Below are 10420 nucleotides of genomic sequence, written 5' to 3'. Positions count from 1 at the left end.
GACATTGAAATCTTCTATTACACAACTGTAAGATATTACGCGTATACTTTTGAATGTAAATAAGATACTTTTGAACTTCCATTTATTTATAATTAATATTAGTAGACATTTATTGAAATCTTCTAATACATAACATTACGATATTACTTTTGAACGTAAATAGGATACTTTTGAACTTCCATTTATTTATAATTAATATTAGTAGACATTTATTGAAATCTTCTATTACATAACATTAAGATATTACAAGTATACTTTTGAATGTAAATAGGATTCTTTTGAACTTCCATTTATTTATAATTAGTATTAGTAGACATTCATTGAAAACTTCTATTACATAACTGTAAGATATTACCAGTATACTTTTGAACTTCCATTTATTTCTAATTAATATTAGTAGACATTTATTGAAATCTTCTATTACCTAACTGTAAGATATTACCAGGATACTTTTGAACTTCCATTTATTTATAATTAATATTAGTAGACATTTATTGAGGGCACTTTTGAACATCATGTTTTATAAATTATTGAACTATTCGTGAAGTAGACGGGGAAACAAAACACCTAAAATGTATCATTTGAGAAAATCATTTATTCAAGTTAATATTAAACACACATTTGCAAAACAAAACAATAATATCAGGTTGCATGTATGCAAGGTTCAGGAGGGTCAGGATCTGACAAATTTCCACCAATCCGGTCTTCATTACAACTCCTTAGTTAATTGGTGTACTGCATTTATCCTGTGAATAAAAAGAAATGTATAATGAACCTTAATTTAAACCATACAGAAATATACTACAACATTTTATTTTGTGCCAGCTTTCTTGAGAAGTAAATATATAATATAAAACATGCAATATATATGCTCCTAATGCAGATATCAGAATAGCTTGTTGACATACGGTTACTGCATATCTACTACTTAAATATTAAGATTAGTTATCAAGGTACAATTGGAACAAGAATTTATTCATACAAAAAAGTTATAAGTTAAAGTGAACAAGTCATTGAAAATGACACAGTCCCCATTAAGTTCTCTTTGTGCTCGTCATATTAAAGCCGAGGGGTTGTCGCGAGTGTGTCCTTGAAACTCGAGTTCCAAGTGCCGTATACAACAGATTGTTTATTTACATCAAAACACGTGTTCCATGTAGTAGTAATATGGCCAAAAATAAAAACAGTCGTTATTCGGCCATCTATGATCTGATTATGAAACACACTGATATGTATGATGTATGCCAAATACAAATGAAAATGGTACATAAATTGTGGAAATATAGTAGTAAGGCCAAAAAGTCAGATGGCTGTCAATCGGCCATCCTTTACCAGATTTTGAAACAAATTGTCATGGACATACATCCTAACATGTATAAAGTACATGTATGTGCGAAATTTGAATGAAAATTGACAGAGCACGTCCAAGATACCGCATAAAAAAAAACAAGATGCCTGCCAGTCAACAATCTTTGATCCAATTGCGAAATAAATCGTCATGGACATGTATCCTAATATGTATAATCTATGTACCAAGTTTGAATGACAACTGACAAAGCATGTCCAAAATACAACATTTTCAGAAAACAAGATGGCTGCCAGTCGGCCATTTTGAATCGAATCACGAAACCACGGCATGTGCATATGCCCCACATAAGGTACTAGGCACATGCAAAGAATGAACGGGATCAGTCCACAGGATTCTGAAATATGACTCTGGACAGAGGGACACACGGACGGACAGACTCAGGAACTCACGGACGGCCAGGGACATGTATCCTAACATGTATGATCTATGTACTAAATTTGAATGAAAACTGACAAAGCATGTTTAAAATACAACATTTTCAAAAAACAAGAAGACTGCCAGTCGGCCATCTTTGATCCAATTGTGAAATAAATCGTCATGGACATGTATCCTAACATGTATAATCTATGTACCAAGTTTGAATGAAAACTGACAAAGCATGTCCAAAATACAACATTTTCAAAAAACAAGATGGCTGCCAGTTGGCCATTTTGAATCGAATCGCTAAACCACTGGGCACATACAAAGAATGAACGGAATCGGTCCATGGGATTCTGAGATATGACTCTGGACGGACGCACAGACGCACGGACGGAGACCGAATTATAAGTCCCCGTTTTCGGACTTCGTCCGAATGGGGACTAAAAACATAGCAGTCCGAAAAAACGATAAAATGCATAAATGGGGTAAAATATGAATTTACAACAAAGTGGTAAGATAAAATTATACAATATTGTTAGCAGCTGTAGTAATACATTTGTAAGTGAGAAAACTAAACCCCTTTTCAGATAGAAGTTTTTAACAAGCAGCCTCTCGGTTGAGATAGCTCCGCTGTTAGCAATGCACATTTCAATTAAAGAACAGAAGATATGATTAGAAAATGAACAATATGCATAGTATCAATGCAATGGGACTTGTTTTCAACAAGAATTCAAAAATATCATTTTTCACCATATATGATTGTGGTTTTTAACAAGAAGTCGAAAATATCACTTTTACTAAAAATGATAAAAATATTCATCAAAATTAGAGAATTGAAGTGCCATCATGAAATGAACAAATTTGAGAGTGGTCCACATGTAGTACCTATATATGTAATATCAAAGCAATTAGACTTGTGGTTTTTAACAAGAAGCCGAAAATATCACTTTTTACCAAAAATGACAAAAATATTCACCAAAATTAGAAAATTGAAGATATCAATACAAAATGAACAAATCTGAGAGAGATCTACCCAAGGTACATATACAGCAAGTATCAAAGCATTCAGGCTTGTAGTTTTCAAGAAGAAGTCGAAAAAGTAAAACATTGACAAGGACGACAGACGGACAATCACTCATATGATAAGCTCCGCTCGACAAAGTCGACAGCGTTGCTAAAAATCATCCCCCTTTTCATACAGACTGCTCAAAATTTAAATCCCTTCTGACCGCACATGTATGTGTTGCATCCGGTTAGTTATACATGTACAGTTTCCAAATAGATACATGTAAAATGCTATTTACAGGTAATGGTGATTTTGAGTGTTAAGTTCAATAAATCACTTTGTTCAAATGTCTTAATATGTAAATAAAACAAGAAAACCATCAGAGATGGTTGATTCCCAAGCTGTTCATGGAAAATTGGAATCATTCACTAGCAGTTACAGCTTTGGGTACCTTACATTGCTATTACAGTGACTATAAGGCAGTGTATGCTATTTTTAAATCTGGTTGATTACACTGAACAAATCTGTATGTAGTTGCTAGAAATTTTTGAACTCTTTGTTCTTGCAATTTAAGTTAAACACTGAAAAGCTTTAGTGTGAATAGAAAGAATTTGTAAATTGAGAGCAACAGTTTTAAAAATAAGCGTGACAGTCAATACAGTTTGGAAAAAGTCAGCATAGAAATGCCAGACACAATTTGGTCTATAAGCATTAATATATGCAAACGTATGCAAATTAGCACACACACAATATGTTGTCAGAACCAGAACCATAAGTACACTAACCATACCAAGTTTGGAGAAGATCAACATAGAAACACCAGATACGACTTTGTCCATGAACATTAATATATGCAAATAATATTCAGATATGCAAATTAGCACACACACTATATATGGTCACCACCGGATCAATAATTACATTAATCATGCTAAGTGTGAAGAATATCAGCCATGCCAGAGATATGACTTCATCCATAAGCATTACAATTTACAAATATGCAAATTAGCACACACACTATATGTTGTCAGCACCGGACCCATAAGTACACTAATCATACCCAGTTTGGAGAAGATTGGCATAGAAATGGCAGAGATATGACTGTTCGTACACTTGTAACCAATATGCTGAACCAAACATTGTGAAAAGGGATTGTCAATGGAGTTCCAACCAATCATGCAGATAAATCAGTAACGGAAACACAGACGTGCAGATTTGCCAGTTAGAACCTTCGATAAAAGCGATCAGGTCGATCATGAAATGTACATGATTGTTTAGACAAAACTCAATCAGATCAAATGCCGCACCTTTGGAGTTTAGTTACATGTTTCGCAGGCAGTTGGGAGATACCACTTTTATGACAGGCATGGAGATGCGCAACATGTGAGAATTGTTTAACTTAAATACAACATTTTCTGTTTTGTATACTATGCTGTTGTAAATATGTGTTACATAATAGTGTACAGTAGTGTACGCCTGTGTTTCCTTTGTTGTATTGTTTCTAAATTTCTCTAAAAACTTCAAAATAGTATAAATTATAAAAATATGATCATACAAAATCTTGGATAAAAGAATAAAATGTGTACAGTTTGTAACATTTTATATAATAAATTTAATTTAAGAAAAAACACAAACAGGTTCTCATTCTTTTTAAAACAGAATAAAATAATAAATTCATAGTAAACATATTTTTCTTTAGATCTTGACCAAATGCAGACAGAAAATTTTACATCAACAACACAAAACATATGGTAATGTTCAGTATATACTTTTATGGGGTACAAATTAAATAATTTTGAATAAGGTCACAGCGACCTTTAAATTATGATAAGACTTGTTTGTAACTCAAAATTTGTAACTCAAACATACTTGCCCTCCTTTGGGTAGAGGTATTACAGTGTATCAATTTATCTCGACAAGTTAATAATGCGTATCATTGTACATTCGATCAATTGGAGGCACACATGGAATGACTTGATGGGGCTTGCATTGCCAGTCTGCTTCTAATTTTCGTGTTCAGAGCTGTACGACGCACAGGCATATTTTAAAAAAATCAGATTTCTCAAAACACATTACCAAAATTACAAAAACACTGGAGACTGCACCATGCAGATTGTCTATCAGGACACGGATGTTTTTTACCTCCATGATCAGGATAGTGGCGACCGACTAAACTGCGACGAGCTGTTTGTCGGGCATATTTTAGAAGCAACATGAACAATTTATATGCTAGCTATGATTGCTGATTACATTGTATCTCCCAATTCATAGCACCCGGACTGCAGCTCACACCATCACATCACTGCACTAGTAAACGAGCACTCTCAGACTCTGTCTTTGGCACTGGAACCATCGTCAGCGACAACTGTCCACGAAGCGATTACAATCATGAAACACCTACCTCCCATTATTTAGTATTTGTACATATTTGTTAACAAATTGAATGCAATAACTACCCACCTTTTAGTCGCAGTGATGTAAAATAGCAATCTATGTGGAAGATTCGCGGGACGGTTCAACAGCAACAGAACGGCCATTGATTTCCGGTAGACAAATTTAAAGTTTTCCCATGATGCCATTTTCATACTCCTCAGGCTAGTAGTCAATTATCGACGGGTTTTTTCGCACGTTTGAAGAAGTAGAACGGGGTTTCCGACGAAAAAGAGTTATTAATAATAAATAGAGTCTCGCAAAAATAAGGAAACGCCAACAGTATCTGTTGATAATATAAAGTTAAACAACTTTCTGCTAAAATATGAATGTAAGAGTCATAAATTAGTGAGTAATTAAGATATAAAAAATATACAGGGGAGACTTTTGAACGTAAGGGTCCTTTGAACTCCTAACACACGTGACTTATTAACGAGTATAAGTTGTGCTATTTAATTGTAATATGCGTGGCTGCAGGGTTAATACTAGAAAGTATGTACACTCTGAGATTGTACTGTATTTACTACAGTAAACTGCAGGCACGTTCAGTGGTTTCCCCTGATATAGTTTAAAAAGTTCACAACCCTGTGATCGAATTTCAAATAGGTTTTTGGTTTGACAGATCAATGATCGGATTGGGTTATCATTTTCTTCTAAACTCTGTTAAATATCTCATTCCCCACTTTTTTCTATCACTTTCTGTTTGTAGTTTGGCGTCTGTCAAGTCAAGTTGTTTACTTGAATTTACATAGAATGCAATGATTTTTCCTGTAGCAATGGCTGCAGTAGAGTACAGTCTTGGGAGCATACTGTAAAAAATGTCTTTTTAGCTAGTATGTTATTTTAGCTAATTTAGCTAATCTGTAATTTTGCTAATTCAAGATGTCACTAATTTAAAATAAACTATATTCTCACATGAGATTCTTGATACTTTAGCTAAGTTAAGATTCAGTTAATTCATGTTATGAGTCAAATTCGCTAAAATGGAGTATAGTTTTACAGTTGTGGCTGTACATCCATGGCATCCTTTACATTTTTGTGGGACTGCAAGCTCTCATTCTTCTTGTGCTGTCTTGCCAGTTATTCCGCTACATAAATCTATCAATCAATCATAAACATTTATAATGCACCGGGATCCAAAACTCATTGGCGGATTTAGATGGGGGCCGAGGGGGCCGCGCCCCCTATTTTTAACAACCAACAGGGCTTCGCACCATCGGCGCATGCGAACTTGGCCTTAGGCTAACTTATCGCCCCCCCCCATTCCAGAATCCTAGATCCGCCCCTGAAACTAATCTCTGTTCAATGACTTTTTCTAAATAAGTTGACATCAGTGACATGAGGCATGTCAGATGGAAGGGTGTTCCAAAGTTGAAAAAGCAGGTTCCCATGTTTTCAATTTATATTGAAAGAACGAAGAACGAAACGCAGGAGTATATATAAATAAAGGACACAGAAGTAGTTTGGAACAAGGCCGTACAAGCAGAATAAATTTGTACTCAATACTGTGATGAGTTTTTGTAAAGCTGGGAAAATATGCTCAGATTTTCTAGTACATGTGATGATTCTAGGAACCGTGATTTGGGTTATTTGAAGTAGTTTAATGTTATTTTCTGTCCAAATAAATGTGGATTCCCATAATTAAGTTTGGCAGAGAGTATTGCATGAATTTAAGTGTGACACGAGCCATGTTTACGTGTAACACCACTCAAATAGATAGATTTATCCTGATCACTCCACATGTTCACCAAGTGTACTGCTCAAAATCAGCCTTGTGACCACTCCCGGGTGTCCACTCAGTAAATTTCTCGTGTACAATGTTCAGTTTCCACTAGGAAGTGCAATTGCTGCCTGGGGAGCAGAGAACAGAGGCCGAAAGTGCAAGGCAGAGGTAAAAGCTCAATGGTAAGCCCATTGCTAATGAAGGCAACTCGAAAATGCGTATTATATTCTGTACCACTGTTATTAGACTGTCGACAGTTTTCGGGCCTAATAATGATTCACTTATTTTCAATCGCGGGAGGCGTGGTAACGATATGCCGAAGCCATTTCAAGCGAGGGCAGTAATGCCCGAGAGACTGTTATAGCATGTATCGCCCTCATGCGCCATTACGTGAAAATTGCCCGGTGACGTTCCTGCTGAGACTTGTCACTCAAACTACGTCATACACCGACGAACCAATCATGAGCGAACGGGTCACCAATAAACAGTAGTAGTAGTTCTACACTCGCTATTTAGAGGGGAGGCAAGGGTAGCTGGTACAGTTTTACGGGAAATAAAAATGGCTTTTTACAATTTACAAGGAAAAAAAAGACGTTCTTACAGTCATCTAGTCGTTTTACAGTTTCGAAAATGAAATTTCCCTTGATTATTCTTTACGACGTTTTTTATTTGGATGTAAATTCTTGTATGTACCGAGAAAAATGACACATTTTTACAGTGTACGAAAAAAAATATTTGATTGATTACGTTGTACGTTTAGCCTGTGATTACAGAATTACGGAATTTATTTTTTCAATTTACGTTGTACGAACAAAAAAATATTGTAAATACGTTGAACGAAAATAACCCTTGTCCCCCTATTTAGTTGTGAATTGACGAAAATGCACGGGATTTCAACCTAGTAACAGTGAAACATGTATGTTTTAATACTGAATCTCTTGTCAGAGGTGTAGCAGTCTGTACACTGATTAGCCATAGAATGGGAACTTACTAGTATTTGTTCCAGGCCGATTATAGTCAGAATGGGGGTGAGGTAATAAAATAAACAAAAGACAACTTAATCTCAAGGTTTATTTTTTGCACAATACACTTAAATAATACACAAATGCTTAATGTCACAATCGTTCTATACAAAATATAACAAATAAACAGGTCTCAGTACAAAAAATGGAGTATGAAGAAAAATAAGTAGCTCAATAAAATCACTGATTTGGAATACAGTTTAGGTTAAAAGAAAGTTTATTCAGGGGTAATTATTTTTGGAACATGATAAACAACTTGTTTATAAAGAACAGATTTGCAAATAAAAACTGTACCATCAGTATACTATAATGGTTACAGGGCCGGGCGATCTCTCGATCCCTATTGTATATTTCTTTTATTATCAGAGAAACATACCGAGCACCTGTAGCATCAGTAACAACACTTGCTAACCCTGTGTTCTTCTCAACTACTGTGACACTTATTTCAATCAATCAATAAACAAACTTATAAATAGACAAAACAAACATATACATAGTATAACATGGTTGTTCACAACACTACACTGTGCTTATAAATAGACAAAACAAACATATACATAGTATAACATGGTTGTTCACAACACTACACTGTGCTTATAAATAGACAAAACAAACATATACATAGTATAACGTGGTTGTTCACAACACTACACTATGCTTATAAATAGACAAAACAAACATATACATAGTATAACATGGTTGTTCACAACACTACACTATGCTTATAAATTGACAAAACAAACATATACATAGTATAACATGGTTGTTCACAACACTACACTATTCTTATAAATAGACAAAACAAACATATACATAGTATAACATGGTTGTTCACAACACTACACTATTCTTGCAAGTTAAAATATCTTGATCTCTGATTCTAGAATATTTGAAATCACAAGTAATGCCACTATTGAATAGAAGGACATTTTTTTCTCATTCTGTATACCATTTCATTTGTTTCAACATTTTTTTTTAATAGTTGAAGGAAGGGTATTTGAAAGTGCTTGTCAAGTATATGCTAAAAGAATAAATTTGGGCATTGGACAAAATTGTCAAAGAACAGAAAAAAAAACAGCGAAAAATAATAGTCAAGTTGCCAGGCTGACAGGTATGTGGTGAATACACTGGTTGAGGGGTTCACTTGTGGTAAATGAAATGAAATCAAACAATCTGTTATTGTAATGTAGTGGAATATATTAGGTGATGACCAAATAAACCAGTGGTTTCGCATTTTGAGCACCATTGTCAAATTTTGGTTCCATCTACAAAATAGTTTTGTCCAGATTGCTTCTCCCCACAAAGAATGTTGGTAAAAATTGACAAATCTTTGGATCAAAAACGAAAAGCAATATCTAAAACTGACTGTATGGTCCAAAATGATGATAAAATTTACTGACAATTTTACAAAATGTGAAAATATTTGCACTGAATTGTGGGCAGGGAAAATAGCAAGTTTGAGCTGAATTCAATTATAGCACTACTTGTTAGCAATGTTTCAATAATTAAGATTTAAGCCTTTTTTGAGATATTATTATCTCACAGTAGAAACAAATGACATTTTGAACTCTTGCATTTTGAAAATTTGTTCGGTGACCCACATTTTTTTGTGTTTAATTTTCTGTATCGTCATGGCATAAACCCACATTTCAAATAAACTACAACTAAATCACACTGAAAATATAGAACAACAATACAATAATAGATTTCAAATAAACTACAACTAAATCACACTGAAAATATAGAACAACAATACAATAATAGATTTCAAGTCAACAACAACTAAATCACACTGAAAAATATAGAACAATACAATAATAGATTTAAATAAACTACAACTAAATCACACTGAAAAATATAGAACAATACAATAATAGATTTCAAATAAACTACAACTAAATCACACTGAAAATATAGAACAACCATACAACAATAGATTTAAATAAACTACAACTAAATCACACTGAAAATATAGAACAACAATACAATAATAGATTTCAAATAAACTACAACTAAATCACACTGAAAATATAGAACAACAATACAATAGATTTAAATAAACAACAACTAAATCACACTGAAAATATAGAACAACAATACAATAATAGATTTCAAATAAACTACAATTTATGACACAACATATAAAATTGGTAAAGGTACTTTATTTGGCAAACAACAGGGGAGCCCGCTACTGGGATCAGTCAAAATACATAGCTTAGATCAAATTTCTCAGCGGGCTCCCAAACGTGAAAGTAGTAGCTTTCACTAGCTACTGGTAGGAAAAGTAACAGACCTTGTAAATGATAAAACTGGGCAACACCAAATTGTTGCTGGCTGAGTAAATGAAAATACAAATGTAACGAAACACTGTAAAGTAAAACTCTGTAATAAAGACTATAAAAATACAAACAATAATAAAAGATAAACTGGTTAGTGCAGCAGTAGCTGCAGGTTAATAGGTTAGTCATTAGTACGAATTGAGGGGTAGGATACCGCGGAACCTGTACCTA

At 34.0% G+C, this 10420-nt stretch overlaps 2 long non-coding RNA genes across 2 annotated transcripts; both read right to left on the bottom strand.

Moving 5' to 3' along the window:
• Positions 1-575: 575 nt before the first annotated feature.
• LOC146750310 (uncharacterized) lies at positions 576-5446 on the bottom strand. Its single transcript, XR_014929010.1, has 2 exons — positions 5196-5446; positions 576-746 (listed from the first exon to the last, which is right to left on the bottom strand). It is a non-coding gene; the product is annotated as an uncharacterized LOC146750310 (long non-coding RNA).
• A 2501-nt stretch (positions 5447-7947) lies between these two features.
• On the bottom strand, positions 7948-8548 carry LOC146750309 (uncharacterized). The gene is made up of 2 exons (XR_014929008.1): positions 8294-8548; positions 7948-8198 (listed from the first exon to the last, which is right to left on the bottom strand). It is a non-coding gene; the product is annotated as an uncharacterized LOC146750309 (long non-coding RNA).
• Positions 8549-10420: the final 1872 nt, after the last annotated feature.

This window comes from Saccoglossus kowalevskii, chromosome 1 (assembly GCF_978046115.1).
Source record: "Saccoglossus kowalevskii chromosome 1, keSacKowa6.1, whole genome shotgun sequence".
NCBI lineage: Eukaryota > Metazoa > Hemichordata > Enteropneusta > Harrimaniidae > Saccoglossus > Saccoglossus kowalevskii.
The sequence above is the reverse complement of the archived record's forward strand: the minus strand, read 5'-3'. Positions and strand labels throughout refer to the sequence as shown.